Below are 20,630 nucleotides of genomic sequence, written 5' to 3' on the forward strand. Positions count from 1 at the left end.
CAAGTGAAGCAAGTCGTAAAAGTTAGTGCATCGCTGCATCGAGTGTAATATTAATATGTTTCCCTAAACAGCCGTGAGTAGCGAGTGGCTATTCTTGAAACAAGCGCTCTTGAGAGGCACAAAGTAACTTGCTGAGCCGAATGTTTGGTGGTCCAAGGGAAAATAAATAATTAATCAAAACATTTTTTTTTTATATCAAATCTTACATTAATTCAAACAGAAAAGTGCCGTGAAACCCTATCGGGTTTGTATCGACACTGTTTTCGTGGATATATTTTACATTAAACACTGTTGTGATAGAAACATACATTTAAAAAAATACATTCATAACTATTGAAAATTTCAAATCGATAGCTTAAGTAGTTCCCGAGATATTTAGCAATGAGACAGACTGACGGACAGAGTAGGCGTAAGGGTTCCTTTTGTACCTTTTTGGTGCATAACACTAAAAACAGTTTAATATAGCGAAATGATAACCGTTTGTCTTATTAGGGTTAGCTTTAAAAGTCTACATCTTTGGTACGTTTTACAGCCTGTTACTTAGCAAGTAGAGTTTCACTAAGATGCATCCAGGAGGCACGCATTCTGATTGTAATTTGTTATGGATGATCATGTCAGAGTCAAAAGTGACGTTAAATTTCATCAACCAGAAACGACACTTGACACAGACAGATCATATTCATTACAAATTGAGATGAAATTCATAATAAGCATAGCAAATGTGCCGCAAGTGTTCATTGAGATATAGATGGCGCGTTTTATATAAGCTGTCAAGTTGTGTATGAGTTGCGCTAATAAGGCGCACAATTAAAAGCAAACATGCGTGCGGACTCGCGCATTTTAATATATGTACCTACGCATTTTTAGGTCAGTCTCATCAGTGAGAGTGATATGACCTCTTAAAGTCGCGCAGTGGCAAACACACTAGTTAGCACTCCGTGCTTGTTCGCTCGCGCCACTCCGGGTCCATTGCATTATATTTATATTTGAAGTAATGGAGAGACTCGCTGGTCGCTTGTGGCTCGGGCGCGCCTCTTAAAGTCGCGCAGTGGCAAACACACTAGTTAGCACTTCGTGCTTGTTCGCTCGCACCACTCCGGGTCCATTGCATTATATTTATATTTGAAGTAATGGAGAGACTCGCTGGTCGCTTGTGGCTCGGGCGCGCCTCTTAAAGTCGCGCAGTGGCAAACACACTAGTTAGCACTTCGTGCTTGTTCGCTCGCGCCACTCCGGGTCCATTGCATTATATTTATATTTGAAGTAATGGAGAGACTCGCTGGTCGCTTGTGGCTCGGGCGCGCCTCTTAAAGTCGCGCAGTGGCAAACACACTAGTTAGCACTTCGTGCTTGTTCGCCAGCGCCACTCCGGGTCCATTGCATTATATTTATATTTGAAGTAATGGAGAGACTCGCTGGTCGCTTGTGGCTCGGGCGAGCCTCTTAAAGTCGCGCAGTGGCAAACACACTAGTTAGCACTCCGTGCTTGTTCGCTCGCGCCACTCCGGGTCCATTGCATTATATTTATATTTGAAGTAATGGAGAGACTCGCTGGTCGCTTGTGGCTCGGGCGCGCCTCTTAAAGTCGCGCAGTGGCAAACACACTAGTTAGCACTTCGTGCTTGTTCGCTTGCGCCACTCCGGGTCCATTGCATTATATTTATATTTGAAGTAATGGAGAGACTCGCTGGTCGCTTGTGGCTCGGGCGCGCCTCTTAAAGTCGCGCAGTGGCAAACACACTAGTTAGCACTTCGTGCTTGTTCGCCAGCGCCACTCCGGGTCCATTGCATTATATTTATATTTGAAGTAATGGAGAGACTCGCTGGTCGCTTGTGGCTCGGGCGAGCCTCTTAAAGTCGCGCAGTGGCAAACACACTAGTTAGCACTTCGTGCTTGTTCGCCAGCGCCACTCCGGGTCCATTGCATTATATTTATATTTGAAGTAATGGAGAGACTCGCTGGTCGCTTGTGGCTCGGGCGAGCCTCTTAAAGTCGCGCAGTGGCAAACACACTAGTTAGCACTTCGTGCTTGTTCGCCAGCGCCACTCCGGGTCCATTGCATTATATTTATATTTGAAGTAATGGAGAGACTCGCTGGTCGCTTGTGGCTCGGGCGCGCCTCTTAAAGTCGCGCAGTGGCAAACACACTAGTTAGCACTTCGTGCTTGTTCGCTCGCGCCACTCCGGGTCCATTGCATTATATTTATATTTGAAGTAATGGAGAGACTCGCTGGTCGCTTGTGGCTCGGGCGCGCCTCTTAAAGTCGCGCAGTGGCAAACACACTAGTTAGCACTTCGTGCTTGTTCGCCAGCGCCACTCCGGGTCCATTGCATTATATTTATATTTGAAGTAATGGAGAGACTCGCTGGTCGCTTGTGGCTCGGGCGAGCCTCTTAAAGTCGCGCAGTGGCAAACACACTAGTTAGCACTTCGTGCTTGTTCGCCAGCGCCACTCCGGGTCCATTGCATTATATTTATATTTGAAGTAATGGAGAGACTCGCTGGTCGCTTGTGGCTCGGGCGCGCCTCTTAAAGTCGCGCAGTGGCAAACACACTAGTTAGCACTTCGTGCTTGTTCGCCAGCGCCACTCCGGGTCCATTGCATTATATTTATATTTGAAGTAATGGAGAGACTCGCTGGTCGCTTGTGGCTCGGGCGCGCCTCTTAAAGTCGCGCAGTGGCAAACACACTAGTTAGCACTTCGTGCTTGTTCGCTTGCGCCACTCCGGGTCCATTGCATTACATATTTAAATTCTTTAACCCGCCAAATTGAGGTTAACTGCCGTCTTGCAACAACTTTCTGCTTTATGCATTCGCAAATGCGTTGGAATAACATCAAAGAACTAAGTTAAAATTTAAGTAATAATTAGAGATTCAACTTTTATGTTTTCGTTTTTACTTATTATTTAATTTCATAGCAGCGTAGGTAAGTACAAATTTTAATTTATATACGTTTTTTGTAAAGCAAAAACTTAAATTCACTGTCACTAAATTTCAGTAAAAGTATACTGAGGAATCTACTTATAATTATTATTATTTGCAATATATGCATCTTTCAGTCAAGTTTTATATAAACGGGTATTCAATTTCCAATATTCTGAAGTACGTAATCCGGGGGAATAAATATAAGTTAATTAATTTCTGTAATCACGCTATGTATCGGCCAAGTGTGTTTTCAAAGATAGCGTAAGTACTTACCATCATAGTTACTAAATTAGCTTAATAACAAGACGTGGGCGTGCCTTTTCAGACAGGCATATTTCCCTGTTAGTTCTTCTAAAAAACCGGACAAGTGCGAGTCGGACTCGCCCACCGAGGGTTCCGTACTTTTTAGTATTTGTTGTTATAGCGGCAACAGAAATACATCATCTGTGAAAGTTTCAACTGTCTAGCTATCACGGTTCGTGAGACAGCCTGGTGACAGACGGACGGACGGACGGGACAGCGGAGTCTTAGTAATAGGGTCCCGTTTTACCCTTTGGGTACGGAACCCTAAAAACCGTACTTAGTTTGAGTCGGACTTTTCAACTGTCTACCTATCACGGTTCTGCCTGGTGACAGGCAGACAGACAGACGGACAGTGGAGTCTTAGTAATAGGGTCCCGTTTTTACCCTTTGGGTACGGAACCCTAAAAAGTTTCTTAGCAACCGGGCTTGAATATTCTTAAATTACCGCCTGCATTGTATATTACCCGCAGCTCATCAACTGATACTCAGCCTCAACTTTAAAAACTCCACTAACAAATTAAGAAGAATGGTAGAAGTTAAATTAAAATCTTGGCCGGACTCTCGGGCGAATTTATGCTTGTTGTATACTTCTTAACCGGCCCAACTTGTTTGAAGCCTTTGGTATTTAAAGCGTGTTTCAACTCACAGACATAGATCGGACTAGATTTACCTAGCAAGCATCTTTATCTATACATATAATAAAGCTGAAGACGGTCGAAAGTCTGTACATGGAAGATATTCGAAAAAAAGTTGTCTGGGGATACTTAGAATCGATAACAGAACACGTTCCAACAGTTTTTAGAATTTTTGTCTGTTTGTCTGTTTATCTGTTTATCTGTTTGTCTGTTTATTTGAACGCGCATCACGTGAAAACGGCTGAACGGATTTTGATGCAAACTTTACTAATCTGTCAAGAACATCCCCGGCCAGGTTATAGGCTATAATAAATTCAACCCCTAAAAGGGGGGGGTAGCCACAAAATTCGATTGACTTAAGTTTGCCCCTGAATCTTATGACGCTACTTAGGAAGGAGGGGCAAACTTTTTTCAAATATGTGCTACCACTACAGAGTACCCTGGTAAGCTAACAGATGGCGCTGAATTTAATACGTGTTGACATGAATAAGCCACCGAGGAAGGATTTTGCCAAATTAACTCTAAGTTTAGAAGAGGGGGTATGGATATCAGCAAATTTAATTGAATAATTATGTTGATTTAATAATACAACAAAATTAAACGACAGTAAATTAATTGCCACTCATTGCACAGTGCCATCTTTTGGGGAAATGAGTAAACATTAAGTAATCAAGAAAACTAAAAATGAGTTTACATAGTTACGTAGTGGTAAAATAAACACACATATCAACACGCGTATAATTGCATAATTATTTAAAATTATTAATTTTCTCCGTCATGAATATACCTAATCGTAATTATATCGCATCCATATCAAATCCATATTCATACGTATCGCCGGCCACGAAGGTGGGTACTTTAAAAAAAAAAACATTGACCTTTGTCATTAACCCTTTTAAGCAAAATAAGCACTTGCTTACGGCACCACGTCTAGGGGGCACCAAAACCGTAGGCAAAAAAAGACCCTTAAATATCGAGCCCTATGCGAAGCTAGGCTGATAAAAAACTGTCCCATCCCTTCTCTGTATGAAATCCTGGATTCGCGCCTGGATGGGACTAAAAGTAAAAATGTACAACTGTCTATCAAAGCGTGGTTATTATATCGAAAAATTTTCGCGCTCGCTTCGCTCGCGTTTTCAGTAGCTTTCTAAGGTATGATAAAGGTGAAATTCGGGTGGCGACTGCAGCAGCATTACTCTGTTGAAAATTTACTGCTGCAGCACTGTCAATTTTCGTGATAAAATGGTGTGACTGATTTCCATACTAAAAGTAAAAATGTACAACTGTCTTTGCGTTTTTTATATCGAACTATTTTCGCGCTCGCTTCGCTCGCGTTTTAATAACTTCCTAACATATGATAAAGGTGACATTCAGGTGGCGACTGCAGCAGCATTATTCTGTTGCAACGTTACTGCTGCAGCACTGTCAATTTTCGTGATAAAATGATGTAACTGATTTCCATACTAAAAGCAAAAATGTACAACTGTCTATGAAATTGCGTTTTTATATCGAAAAATTTCGCGCTCGCTTCGCTCGCGTTTTCAATAACTTTCTATTGTATGACAAAGGTGACATTCGGGTGGCGACTGCAGCAGCCTTACGTTTCACTACGTTACTGCTACAGCACTGTCAATTTTCGTGATAAAATTATGTAACTGATTTCCATACTAAAAGTAAAAATGTACAACTGTCTATCAAATTGCGTTTTTTATATCGAAAAATTATCGCGCTCGCTTCGCTCGCGTTTTCAATAACTTCCTAAGATATGATAAAGGTGACATTCAGGTGGCGACTGCAGCAGCATTATTCTGTTGCAACGTTACTGCTGCAGCACTGTCAATTTTCGTGATAAAATGTTGTGACTGATTTCCATACTAAAAGTAAAAATGTACAACTGTCTATCAAAATGCGTTTTTTATATCGAAAAATTTTCGCGCTCGCTTCGCTCGCGTTTTCAATAACTTCCTAAGATATGATAAAGGTGACTTTCGGGTGGCGACTGCAGCAGCATTATTCTGTTGCAACGTTACTGCTGCAGCACTGTCAATTTTCGTGATAAAATGATGTGACTGATTTCCATACTAAAAGTAAAAATGTAAAACTGTCTATCAAATTGCGTTTTTTTATATCGAAAAATTTTCGCGCTCGCTTCGCTCGCGTTTTCAATAACTTTCTATTATATGACAAAGGTGACATTCAGGTGGCGACTGCAGCAGCATTACTCCGTTGCTACGTTACTGCTGCAGCACTGTCAATTTTCGTGATAAAATTATGTAACTGATTTCCATACTAAAAGTAAAAATGTACAACTGTCTATCAAATTTCGTTTTTTTATCGAAAAATTTTCGCGCTCGCTTCGCTTGCGTTTTCTATAACATTCTACGATATGATAAAGGTAACATTCGGGTGGTGACTGCAGCAGCATTAGAGGTACTCTGTTGCAACGTTACTGCTGCGGCATTGTCAATTTTCGTGATAAAATGATGTGACTGATTTCCATTCTCAGCTGTAATGCGGCAATGAACGTCAATTTACCAAAAAAATTCAATGTAATCTTGATGACCCTAGGGAGAGGGGGCACCATGGTCTAGAAATGCTTAGGGCATCAAAATATCTTAATCTGGCACTGGTCGTTTGCGGAGTCAAACGATTTGGGACTCGCATTTTATACGCATTCGCGAAAGTCTCGCAACGCATTGAGGTTACAAGGGGCACGTGGTCTTCCTCAGGAGTCTGAAGAAGACCACGGTGAGTGGCGCTCTAGCCAGGCAGGCCGCTTCGCTTTCGCTCGCGTGACTTTACTGTATCGTCCGATATAGGTAGACCTACTACTCTGTCGTTTAAATCACGTGTAAAATTTTAATAAGGGCGAAAAAAACTATTGATTTTGGAGTGTAGTTTTATTTAGTGGTAACTGTAAAATATTTTATCTAGACTACAATCCTCCAGCATATCCATCTGTCAACTTTACTTCAAGTTCCGCCTCCAGGGGAGGGAGAGAAATTAGGATTAGAAATTAGCTGCTTACTGACACAGACCGAATTCCACGCGGGCGGAGCCGCGGGCACAGCTAGTTAGTTAATAAATTAAACATCAAAACACCAATGGGTAAAAAACAGAATAAAAAACTTAAATTAAAAACTTATAAATAAAATAATTGTCCCAAGTCTTGATCGCTGGGTAGGGTGCCCAGAAGGCTGGCCACATTGCCCCTCTGGATAGCAATGCTTATCCGCTGAGCGAAATACTGGCCAACCATCTGGTCACCCTAGAAGCGGCGCGCACTATGCCCCTACGGCCCTAGCAAGTATAGATCTTCAATACTACTTGCAACATTAAAGTGTCGATATTTGCATAAGTACCTACACTGACCAAGGGAGCAATTGATGAATGGAAACTACTTTTTTGAAATAAAAACACAAAGCGTTCGTCAACGAGTCGACGGGTTCGTAAATAGTTCTAAGTCAATATGTATTTTAAATAAAATTAATTATGTGGGTTTTTAAAAAATGTGTGTATTTCCTTAAGTTCAAAAAACTATCAACTTTTGGTTTCTTTCGGAAAAAATATCCACAGTTTTACATACCAAACATTTTGAGTCAATTTAGTGGCGTTCCATACAAAATGTAGAAATAACGTTAAAGTTGTGGAAGTTTTAATAAAGTATACGCGATACAATACATTCGAATTATTTTATTTCATGACTTACCATCGCGGTAACTGACGACAATATTACTTGTTAACCTTAGTTGATTTTGTATACATAATTATGACGCAATAAGACATATTCAATTGTAGCAGCTAATAACAAACCAATATAACAATTAGTACGCATCGAACGGAACTGCAACTGGGCAATATTTGACGCATTGTGCTGTATCTATCTGTTTAATGCGATTAAAGTTGAATAGAGAATGAGATGAGAAGAAAGCCTCTAGTTCGAACATGGTCTATGTTTCAACCCCTGACATAATAACTTACGAGCGAAGTTATTTTTTAACGCCAAAAACTTGGTGAAATGATAAAAGTTGCTGAGTTAATGTCGAGTTTCTTGTTTCGTTTTTTAAATGTCTCGCGATGATTATGCTTAATAATGGCCCGTGATTCGCACCTTGAACTTGTTAACTGTGTTTTATTATCCCCACGCTGGTTTTTGTCTTCGTTACGGAAGTAACTATGTTGCTAAATTACTTTTACGAGGACAAGTATATGTAATGAAGACTGGTAGTCTCTGGACTAAGTTGGGTCTCTCATCATTGTTCATAACAGCCATTTTAGCATTTATTCGTGACATCTGCGATACTGGGTGGTCCTGGATTCGATCTTGGTAAGGGAAGGGCACTCCAATATTAGTGTGTTCCTGATACTGAAGTATTTCATCGTTAATCTTTGCTTCTAAAACAGACGGTTTAGATTAGACAATGATTAAATTCATATTTAACTATTTTTTACGGGGATAATAAATATTGTATTTAAAGATGTTTAGAAAAATCCAATGTTTTTATATGACAATGTTCTCCGCAGAGAAACTTTTGTTAAACAGAATAAAGGATGACTCACGTTAGACCGGGCCGTGCCAGGGCCGAGGCGTCCGACATGTCATTTTCTATGACGGCTGAACGGTGATCATGTCTTCGTCATAGAAAACGAAGCGCCGGAAGCTCCGGCCCGGCCCCGGCCCGGTCTAGCGCGATTCATTCTTGATCCATCCATAGATTTTCTTGGCCACATTTTACGAGTTAGTAAATCTGGCTTAGTTCACAAAAATGTTGTATTATACACTTACACAATTAAATACACATGCTTTTACCGGAATTGAAACCGCCGAATACCAGCTAGACTAAAGCGCCTCAAAGCTAGATCAAAAGATTAATCCCAAGTACTGAACTGAAATAATTTGCTGGATCAGCAGACTTCTGGGTCGCCTAAGTTTAGCCAAGCCGTTCGACGGTCTAGTCTGTACCTATGCACGTATTGTACATAGTTTCAGTTCGCTCAAACAGTAGATACGGAAATTGGACCAGGCTTTTAAGACCCCTGCGGATATTATTCCTAAAGTATTTATTTATCAATGATTAAAAAACCTAACTTAGTTTAGAGCTAACTATTTAATCTGTATAAGATTGCTTCCTTATTAGTATTTTATTTTGCATTAGCTTTTTGATTTCCAAAAATGCCATACAAACGCTAACAGCATTGGTACAGTAAGCTAAATTGTATGGAGAAATTATGAATGATTTCTTTGATAAAGTCGCCATGCACTTTTACGGCTGATGGTACATACTTGTATTGATAACATACAATAATAGCATATCCCATAACTCTTAATGTAATATAGGCACAATAATTCACAACAAATTGAAGGCTTCTTGACTATCAGGGAGTTAATCAAAATCGATATTCTAAGTTGTTTTCAGAACTGTGTGTTTGGATGGATACCGTTCTTCAATCCACCAACGGAGCGGCAGCTGACGTTGTTGCAATGCGTGCAATTTTTAAATGGGTATAGGGAAAATAAGATGATATCAAATTTAAAGTCCGGGTCACGGGTCGTTAGTTTAGCACCTGAGTAATAAAATTTAATTGAGATTTCGATGTCGGTTCCTTAAATCTTCGGGGCCGCTGCTCAATTCCAATATTTACCGTCCTAGCTCCAAGTGCACTTCGATTTGCTTCAATTAAATTCAAGTATATTTTAACTTAAGTAAGAGTTGGAAAGCTAAATTATTGGCTCAGAGAAATTACTTTGGTGGTTTTCGCAATTGAATACCGGGTAGAGCAGCTCAAAGCTACAGTTTTTAATGGTCAGCAAAAGCCCATGATATATGACTGCCTTGTTGTATACTTACGAGTTTTTGTCACCGGGATAATATAATAATGTAAGTAAACCTGTATATTTTCATTGTTATAATAGGCTTTCATACATTTGTAGCTTTTAACCTTCCAAAATTTGGTTATTTACTTAGCAGCCCGGTTAAAAACATCTTTTCAAAGTCAAGATCAGCTGAAATCAGTAATTACTTACCGACTTGAATTTTGCAATAACCATTCTCACTCGACGGTAAGCAACATTTTTGGTCATTGTTTTTCACAAGGAAAATATGCGTGTGCGGTAAAGATAAGAAGCACGTTTTCCTTTCCAACATCACTATTTCCACACTGAAAACCCCAACAACTAATGCAATTGCATTCGCTGCATCTAATACGGTCCAAGCGCGCTCAATCCAATCCTTTTGGATGAAACTAGAAAAGTTTTCGATTAACCGTAGACGTGACCAAATGAATGGTTCACAATCAGCCGCTGATAAACTTCGCTCCGCTCCCAATAAAGAGTTTTCATTCATTCATTCAGTTTGCCAGTTGGGGTTTTAAAGTGTGCTTCGAAAGGAGTACGAGTATAATGAGTTCTTACGAAATGAAGTCCGTGCTTTGAAAGAAGTTTGCGGCAAAAGGCATACCTACTGATCAACTATTAAACAGTTATGCAAAGTTGGTCGGATTGATCGAATGTAAACTGTCATGAATCATAAAGTATTTCTATAGTTTAACAATTACTAATTGCTGTACTAGGTTCTTGGAAACATATCGCGCAAGTAACTAATAATACATAAGTTACATTGGTTAGTATGGCTGCAGGATTATTGTATGTAGCATGGCTACCGGCACCAAACTTGCGATTGAAGATCTGGCGATCGCGCTGGTTTTAACGTTTTACCTAAATAACTCTGAAAGTATACTTCTATTTAAAATTTGGAACTCTAATCCCTTGGCTGTATCACTAGTTATTTTATACTAAAATTATATTGCTGTGGTATGCAGGGTGACAATATGCTAATGAAAATTAATTAAAATTAGATTTTTGTTTTTTTTTTATCAAGGCAACTAATATTTTAAAGTTTTGCGTGGAGTCTGCCTTTGTAAATATAGTCTTGTTTCCGTGTTATACAGATTTCGTGCCTCACACGACTATCGAGCACATTGGAAATGAATCTACGGAATTCGAAAAAATATTGTAGCTGAGCGACGAGAAAGTCTGGATAAGGAAAAAGTTACAAAATAAAACTACAACGTTGAATGATAATTATTTTATTCTTAGACTAACACAAGTATCCTGGACATAACGCATGTGAACAAACAAATTGCAAAATTTCCACACGCGTATCCAAGTTTGAATAATTGTCGCCGTGGCGCATAAGTATAGGTACATATTTCATTTTTCGATTAATAAGCAGGATATATTAATGTTCAAAGTACAAGAAAATTATTACACGGCAAATCCGTAGTCAACTCGAGAAGTGGTGATCGGCAGCGGCCCATTTGCTGCAAGATATGAAATTTTCTTGACAGCAGTTTGACGCGACGAGAGATGACCATAACAGCGTTTGTCTATGTTGCACCAAACCTGAGTTCCAATAGGTACTACCAGGGTTCAGCATCAGCTATCTTGGGTAATGCTCTACCATGTGCTCATCATGACGAATCGGGTGTCCAAAACAGCGTGTGCCTATGTTGCACCAAACCTGAGTTCCGCTAGGTACAACCAGGGTTCAGCATCAGCTCTATCTTGGGTACTACTCTCGTAAGTGCTCATCGAGACGAGTCCGATGACCAAAACAGCGTGTGTTTATGTTGTATTAAACCCGAGCTCCACTAGGTACTGCCAGGGTTCAGCATCAGCTATCTGCTAGCAGCCGCCAGCAACATGCTGAGGTGAGACCATTTCGTGGCACTTTTTCTTTTTTATGTTTCTCTGTATAAGTTTTTATTTTGTGTTCCCTCTCCCTCTCCCTCTCCCTCTCCCTCTCCCTCTCCCTCTCCCTCTCCCTCTCCCTCTCCCTCTCCCTCTCCCTCTCCCTCTCCCTCTCCCTCTCCCTCTCCCTCTCCCTCTCCCTCTCCCTCTCCCTCTCCCTCTCCCTCTCCCTCTCCCTCTCCCTCTCCCTCTCCCTCTCCCTCTCCCTCTCCCTCTCCCTCTCCCTCTCCCTCTCCCTCTCCCTCTCCCTCTCCCTCTCCCTCTCCCTCTCCCTCTCCCTCTCCCTCTCCCTCTCCCTCTCCCTCTCCCTCTCCCTCTCCCTCTCCCTCTCCCTCTCCCTCTCCCTCTCCCTCTCCCTCTCCCTCTCCCTCTCCCTCTCCCTAGGTAGTCCGTACTGTACCCTACTGTAGGTTAAGACACTTAGAATATTTTGTAGTTTCTTTTAATTAGGAATGCATTTGTCTGCTAAGTCGCGGTCTACTTAATTTCATGCATTGGATTCTCGCTTGCGGTCCGTGCATGGGGAGTTCGTGTTCTTCTGCTGCACGCCTCCATGGAGTCGATAAGGTTGAAATTTTGTTTTCTTCCTGTCCGTACGCCACGTTGTGGTGTTTCTGCAGTCTACTCTTAGCTTTTAGTGGTTGTGGAGTAGATAAAGCTCGGACGTGCACTTCGCTACCGCCGAGATTTACTCTCCCAATCTCTCACTAGTCGATAGTTTTCTTGCATGTTAGTTATAAACATAGTTTAACTTGATAGTTAGGGTTGTGTATACCTCATGGCATAGTCAATATAGTTAATAAGATGTTAAAAAAAAAAATGTTTAACTTACATTAACATTTTTTTTTATCTAAGTTGGGTGGTAATGTTACGTTTCAAACGTAGCAGGGGAAATTCCTTTTTTTTAGTTTGGTACTCACAACGACACCTAGCGGCATTGTGGTTGGACAGACCGCACAGGATTGTCTTCAGCGCCATCTATCCGCACAAGATGGCACTTGATCACTTAGTCGCAAGCTGTTACTCTAGGAAACTTTATGGTTCTTATTTAGTATTAAAGATTTTCTTTAATGATTGAAAGATTTAGGTTTAATTCTTCTAAAATATTAATACTCAATATCGTTAGTCTTTTAATATGATAATTTTCAAATATTGTTTGGGACATCGTTTGCAATGCCTGGCAAAATTCCTTGGCTGTGAAGCGCGGATGTAGATTAAAAAAAATAACAAGAGAGGAAATTGATTGTCGAGCGCGATCAAGTCACTGAGATTTCCGCAGCCATTTGAGAAAGTTGGTGCAGATCTTCTCTGGTCGCTTTGTACGGGAGCCATCCCTGTAAAATATGGGAACACACCTCGACTTCTTGTAGCAAGGTAAGTCGCAGCGCAAGTGTTTAATGTTAGGAGAATATAGCCCGCTCTCTGCAACGTTTGTCAATACTGATTTTCCATTTCTTTTGTTACAGCAAACAGAACTCAACATGGCGTCCCATATTAAGTCCCTGTAAGGGCAAATTAGGATTATTTTTTTATAAATGTCGGCAGTGTAGCATCGGCAGCTTCAATTGAAATCCGGGTAAGCATTTGCGATTTTATTGTAGGAAGTGTAACCTTTTTTCTGTCCTTGTCCATGTGTGTCGGATGACCGCATGGCCAATTTGTAAGTTTTCCTGTAAATACCAGATCGGTGTGTCAGTTTGGTTAATGTCTAGTTAATTTCAGTGGAGAACAAGGTCTAACATGTGCGTAACCTCAATCCTTTTCATATTGCGTTTCAATATGTGTTTTTTTCTTTAGCTTTAATGCCGGTCTCTACCCTGGGTTTTTTCTTCGGGCACGTGTCGGCGCTGGGCGTTGCTGTGGATCTTGGGCTGGAGCTTCGTGCTGTTCATCGCGACGTTGGCGAAGCGGGCAGGCAGCCACCTGGACACGTGGCTGACGGTATCACCGCGTGTCACCGCGACTCTTGGCTGTTCCCCTGCGCGCCTCTGGAGCAGTGCGTGGCCACGGCTTCACCGTCTTCCGCTATGGACACGTGACTCAGGTGTGGTCAGATCTAATTTGTTATTGGCTCTTTCGAGCTCGTGATTACTGTTGCGCATCGCGACGTTGGCGTGGTAGATAGGCGGCCACTTGGACACGTGGCTGACGGTTTCGGCACGTGTCACCGCGGCTTTTGGCTCCAACCTATGCGCCTCTGGCGTAACACGTGGACACAGCCAGACTGCCTTTTACTATAGACACGTGATTTAGGTGTGCTAGTATCAAGAGACTTTAATTAGCTTCACGCAATAGTGGCCTCTTAATAAACTTCAAGTGCTCAGTGCATAATCAGTGTATAGACTTAATAAACTTTAACTGAGACTGCCTAGCCAGTCCGATAGCATAGTGTTCTTAGTATACTTAATAGCATAAGGTTATTTTCTGTATTGCTTTACTGTACTACTACCGTAGGGACTTCCTCTCCCTCTCCCTCTCCCTCTCCCTCTCCCTCTCCCTCTCCCTCTCCCTCTCCCTCTCCCTCTCCCTCTCCCTCTCCCTCTCCCTCTCCCTCTCCCTCTCCCTCTCCCTCTCCCTCTCCCTCTCCCTCTCCCTCTCCCTCTCCCTCTCCCTCTCCCTCTCCCTCTCCCTCTCCCTCTCCCTCTCCCTCTCCCTCTCCCTCTCCCTCTCCCTCTCCCTCTCCCTCTCCCTCTCCCTCTCCCTCTCCCTCTCCCTCTCCCTCTCCCTCTCCCTCTCCCTCTCCCTCTCCCTCTCCCTCTCCCTCTCCCTCTCCCTCTCCCTCTCCCTCTCCCTCTCCCTCTCCCTCTCCCTCTCCCTCTCCCTCTCCCTCTCCCTCTCCCTCTCCCTCTCCCTCTCCCTCTCCCTCTCCCTCTCCCTCTCCCTCTCCCTCTCCCTCTCCCTCTCCCTCTCCCTCTCCCTCTCCCTCTCCCTCTCCCTCTCCCTCTCCCTCTCCCTCTCCCTCTCCCTCTCCCTCTCCCTCTCCCTCTCCCTCTCCCTCTCCCTCTCCCTCTCCCTCTCCCTCTCCCTCTCCCTCTCCCTCTCCCTCTCCCTCTCCCTCTATCTCTATCTCTATTTCCACCACCACAAGAATGCATAGATTGTCGAATAGTGCGTTATCTACGCCCGTCTCAAACAGGATAGATAGAGTTAGACCAAGAAAAATCTGCAGCGATTTTGAAAGCCCACGCAGTGCAAGTGTTATTCTGCCGTCATAATCCCGATAATTCACAACAAACACCGATAACGAACTCTGCGAAACATGAAGTCATAAATGTCCTGTGAAAAATGTCGTTCTGACTTTTTGACTATTTTAAGGTTAGGCTACAGGGCAAACCCTTAACCCGATCGTCTTTGTTTTAGGCTCAAATTGTAGCTGACTAAATTGTCCAGAGCCGTTTTTCTCAAATTTTTGATATCATTCTTCGTTTCCAAATTATCGAGCACCAAAATCAAAAATTCCGAAAAAATTGAATTTTATTTTCACTATTTCGACCATAACTTTTTTTGTTTTTGACTTTCTCGAATAATTATTTTTGCACCTTACAGCTCTCGTGATTATGCGTCTTTTGAGCCTATTTTGTAATATCATATCTTCACAACTTTCCGAGATATAAGGGGATCGCACTTTTTCGTGAAATCGGACCGTATACTGGAGCGAACGAAAAGACATTTCCAATGTCAAAATTCAATATTACAACTACAATTTTGCGTTACCCCCCCCCCCCCCCCCCCCCCCCCCCTTAAATAAAGGTTGTCAGTGTAATAAAATGACTCTTGTAATACATATATTTATATTATAACTGAACGGATTCCGTCCAGACCTTTTTCATGTAAGCATCAGTAATAAAATGCATTTGTATTAACATAATACTGCGATACACACATACATTAATTACTAAAATAATTCCGAAACACAGCCCGCGGTTTATTGTAATTGCGAGTAAGTAGCTTGCATTTCGCCGAATTAAGGATTTTAAACTCACAATGAATATTCAGTTCCGCGGTAAAGCAAACGGTGGGATCGCGAATTTGCTGCACATTATCATGCGTTAATATGTATGAGTGACAGGTGTAGTTTTCTCTTCGATCGGTATTGGGCTTATGTGCTTGGGATGAACGGTATGTGGAATTGTTACGATTCATTACTGGATAAATTTGCATAGGCATTGTGGAAAAGAGGAGTGTGTCAAGTGGAAAAAAAAAACTATAGTCTGTCAAACCAATTTTGTTAGTAGGAAAGGGAGGCTTCGGGAGGAGCGTAGGTTCGATTTCTAATACATAATTTAAATTTCGGGCATTTAACACTGAAAAATGGTTTGACCAGACAGTAATACACGGCATTGGTTCATTTCCAGTTACCAACTATGCATGACCAATTGACCTCTATGACCAACACCCTCAGCCCCTAGAACTCTACAAATATTCGCTCTCTCATCTTAGCGTTTATCCCGGTTTCTCAACTACTGCTTCGAACCCCAGAGCATGCTTGAAGTAAGTAATTCTTACATATCCATTTTTTTATTAGTACTCTTTGAGCTCATATGGTCTAGGTAATGGGTGTAGATTACCTATTTAAATATCTACAAGCTGGCAACTATTTGTTATTGAGTGATAATATTTAATTCCATATAAAACCTGCCAGAATGTGCCGGAAACCACTACCAGTAGGTACAGTTTGAGCACGAGGAGTAAGTACTTACTTACTCCGTTGGCTCAGCGACCCAAAATGAGACTCCGACACAAGAGAGCGCCACTTTTCTCGGTCCTGTGCGACCTCTCGCCAATTGTTGACTCGAACTTCGCGCAGATCCGCCTCCACCATGTCGCACCAGATGCCTGGGGCGTCCGATAGGATGTCTTCCTGCTAGGCGGTCCAGGTATGCTCTTTTCACGTTCCGATCTTCATCCATAGGGTATTTTCCTACTATTCAAATCAGTTACTTTTTTAGAACTGTCAAAACGATTTGCTAATATGGAATTTATATGAAACATTACATCGTGACGTCACGGTCAACTCACTTTTTATATTTCTATCCGATTTATTAAATAGAACTTGTGTTTAAAAATAACTTTTATCTGTGTTTTTCTAATAATTATCTGGTGCTTTATTTCATGCATGGTGTAAAATAATTTATTTTAGATACAGTATAATACCCTATTCTCTCAAGGGGGTCCAACTCAACGGAGTCTGTGAGCTTTAGTCTCCCGTAGACCGTCATCAATTATGAAAAAATAAAATTAGGTTAAAACCATCAAAGGTTGCACAGTGCACACCTCGGAGTAATTAACAATGGAGCCGCCATTAACAGGCGTTCCTCTCTGTCGAAAATAGGTGGCCAATGGTCAACCACATGTCAACCATATGTATGGACTGACGTTTATCTGACATGACGTACATATACATTTGATGTGCCCCTCCCCCGCAAATAACGGCAGACTATTTTGTACCGAAAATTTTAGACATGGCGTCTCCGTTGGTTATATCCTCTAAGGTGCACACACTGAGCTTATGTAAATTTATTAGCTAAATTGCACGCTAAAAATATCACATTCTTTTCTTTATTTTCCACATTTAATTCATTTTGCATGTATCTTTACGAGTAAAAGGCAATCTTACTGCAAAAATGGATTTAGGCGATGAAGGAAAAGAAATCCCACTAAGACTGTTCTACGTTTCTTTGAACTTGCGGTGTATTTGTTAGAAAAGATCAAAGACGTCGAAAATGAGTTTGCCCTGCAAGGCGATCCATTTTATTTTACGTCTGAACGGAAAAACGAGTTATAGCTGCAGTTTGATCTTATAAACTACCTGCTCGATTACTGTTGCGAAATGTTTCTTAATGTATAACATTTTATAGAAGTCTGGGTGCTTATTCCTCATATTTTATTTTAACTTGTACCTATGTTTTATAAGATGCTACCTACTTATAACAATTATACATTTGTAACCAATAAAACTTGTCAAAAACTTTCACACTGGCCAAGCGTAGGTACCTATTTCAATCATTTAAAGACGTAAAGGAAAGTATGACATATTTGAAGATATGTATGCACCAGGGAAATACGTCTTGACTCTTGTTCCAAACAGAAATATTTGCCTTGGCCGCGAAAATAACTAAGCGACATTACTAGAGACATATATATGGTGGCTGTAGCTGGTACAGTTACTTGTTTTGTTTTCGCCGCATATTTTTGTGTAGACAATCGGTAAGTATTTTAACGTCTTTCAGGAAAAATGTTATAAAAATAACCTTTCATATAAAGATAATGCTTTAATATGATTATCCTTATGTTTAAATAATAAATGCCATGAATGATTTTCGGAAGCGCAATAAAGTAAGTACCTAAATGACAAGCACCCTCTTCGAATCAGGGAGTTTTATCAGCCTCCTACCATCGCAGATCAAGATAAAAAGTATTGGATGCTTTGCAAAAATTACAATGTATTTTTCCTCATTCAGTTTTTGTTATTTTATTACAATCTTTATTATAAGAAACCGAACAAGTACGTGTCGGACTCGCCCACCGAGGGTTCCGTACTTATTAGTATTTATTAATAAAGCGGCAACAGAAATACATTATCTGTGAAAATTTCATTTGTTAGCTATTACGGTTCATGAGATACAGCCTGGTAACATAAATCATAAATCATTTATTTTCCATGATAAACTAAATGTAAGTACACAAAAGTAACATTATAATAAGATTGAAACTAAAACATACGTAATTACATATTGTTCACGAAATGTTATCGAAGTCGAAGTCTTGATTAAAATCAAGATGTAATTAGAAAGAGGTATAAGGATTTAAGTGAACGAACGCTCGATAGTTACCCTCTGGACCTAAAGAGCCGAAAGCTCGTCATACGACAGGAACAGCCCTGGGCCGCCGGGACCTTGCCGCGCATAATTGAGCCCTTACAATGTGCCGGCAATAAAATGTTGACGATGAAAAAATTAAAAAGTTTACACAGAACCGTGATTAAAATTTCATAATGCTGCATGTTGGGATTATGTTTTATTATCTGTGGGGTCGTTGCTATTTATTATCTCGACGTTTACAGGTGACGTTTTAATCTGTGCATTATAAGGGAATATTACGCAAAACTCTGCGTAGAGGGCAGCACAAGCACAATCAAAGGGTCTACCGCGAAACACGAAAATCGCAAGTTTGGTTTCTGCCTCTCTATCACTCTTGCTTATTCGATCGATAGAGAGGTAGATAACGAAATTTAGATTTTCGCGTTTCGCGGTAGGCCACCTGTAAACAAACCGCCTTGATGCATTAATGTCATTGTGAAAACTTGTCAAAAAACTGTTTAAGGCCTAGTATGTATCACTTACTCTATGGTTTGGTTTACTATAAACAACATAGTGCTGCACTCTGGCGGCAGAACATTGCAGTAATACTCTAGGGAGTAATATTTCTTTATCCATTTGTAGCATATAAAACATATTAAAATGAAGAGTAAATTATTACACTATATTTTTTATAACACATATTTTCCCAGGCATTTACTATAAAACAATGTAATAAAATATTACCAAAGTAGATTAACTGAAAGCCTTTTTTATACCCAAAGCTTGGTTTTTATCCTATAAAATGAAAAAATAAATCCTTGCAATCTCGTAATCCTATTAAAATTCACTTTTTTCTGTGCCTTTTCCTCATTTTGTTGAGAATATTAGAATAAGGTTCACTGTGTAACAAAATCAATGTTTCACCTCTAATCATGATGCTTGGTTTTCTGTTTGCTATTTTGGTTTGTACGGTCCATTAGACCGAGTTTAGAGCAATTATTTCATGCAACCAATGATGCCAAAAATGCGGTGGTGCGCGGGACGAGGTGAGCGAAGTCCCGTGCCGTAATTGGTCCGTTCAAGCGCGTTCGTCGCTTTTGTCGTCACACAGTTTGGACGTCACACAAAGACACTTTCGACTCGAACATGGATAAAATTACCGTATGCGTGGCAGAGGGGGTAGCGCGACTATGCTAAGTCTGGAGGATGTTTTGTCTGTGTACGGTCTTAAACTTTGACGTCTTGAGTGACGTAGGGATGTCAAATACAGCTGCATTACTGTCGCCGCATCGTTGTTGTCGCCGCTGTACCTGTCAATTTCCTTGATAAAATTGGTGACGTTCGCCGCCGCATTACTGCCACGATTTTCACGTTCATTCCTTCACCCATTTTATCAAGGAACAACCTCCACGCGTCACTCAGTCACAGTCTATTATAAATCGTGCATGGTAGGGGTGGGTCACGCGCACCCGACCTGCATACATCGCAATTGTTAGTAGCTCCGTACCACTTACAGAACTAGCGTGTCTTATTTGAAATGTGCAGTTTTTTGGGCAGTTGTGTAAAAGTCTGTGACAATCCTACTGTGTTCTTGTGCGGTGTCGGAATTTACGCAAACATCAAAGGCGTCGGTCCACTGTTACTTTTTACACTGTGACTCAGTAAAGCGCCACGCCCTAATAAGCTGTAATAGTTATACAGCAAATGGCAATCGCTAGCATGCTGCAATCTCAAAATCGACGCGCACGCAATCATTGAAATACCTACATATACACTGTTTTTTTTTTATTTCCGTTAATTTCAAGGGTGCATTCCTGAGCTTAAATCAAGTAACTTTCTCAAAGACACCGATATTCTAATTAACTCCACTTCGGAGATAATCGATGATTTTTTTTTTCATATAATGCCTCTACAAGCCTGTACACTTGCCTTAGGGCCGGTTTACATATTGATTAGTGTTTAGTTCATACATTTGCTACTAAACTTAAGTACAATCTCGATCGATCGATGTTTGAAATGACATTGATATGTCACAGATTTCAATTGTTTGGTTGAGTTAAATGTAATACCCGTGTTACAACAACGCTATATGCTACATTTAATTACTTTTTAAACTTAACTTTTTTTTTAATAAAACGTAAAAAATTTTTTTTTTTTTTAAATTAACTATGTCTTTTACTTCTCTTAAACGTACTTAACCATACCCTGAAGTTA

At 40.9% G+C, this 20,630-nt stretch overlaps 1 protein-coding gene across 1 annotated transcript in view; it reads right to left on the bottom strand.

Moving 5' to 3' along the window:
• Window positions 1-646: 646 nt before the first annotated feature.
• The window catches only part of LOC134806895 (probable serine/threonine-protein kinase kinX), a 57,563-nt gene continuing 37,579 nt past the window's right edge, over window positions 647-20,630 (bottom strand). Inside the window, exon 6 of the mRNA XM_063780320.1 lies at window positions 647-658. The gene's annotated coding sequence lies outside the window, so the exon portion shown is untranslated. The remainder of the gene's footprint in view (window positions 659-20,630) is intronic.

This window comes from Cydia splendana, chromosome 1, assembly GCF_910591565.1.
Source record: "Cydia splendana chromosome 1, ilCydSple1.2, whole genome shotgun sequence".
NCBI lineage: Eukaryota > Metazoa > Arthropoda > Insecta > Lepidoptera > Tortricidae > Cydia > Cydia splendana.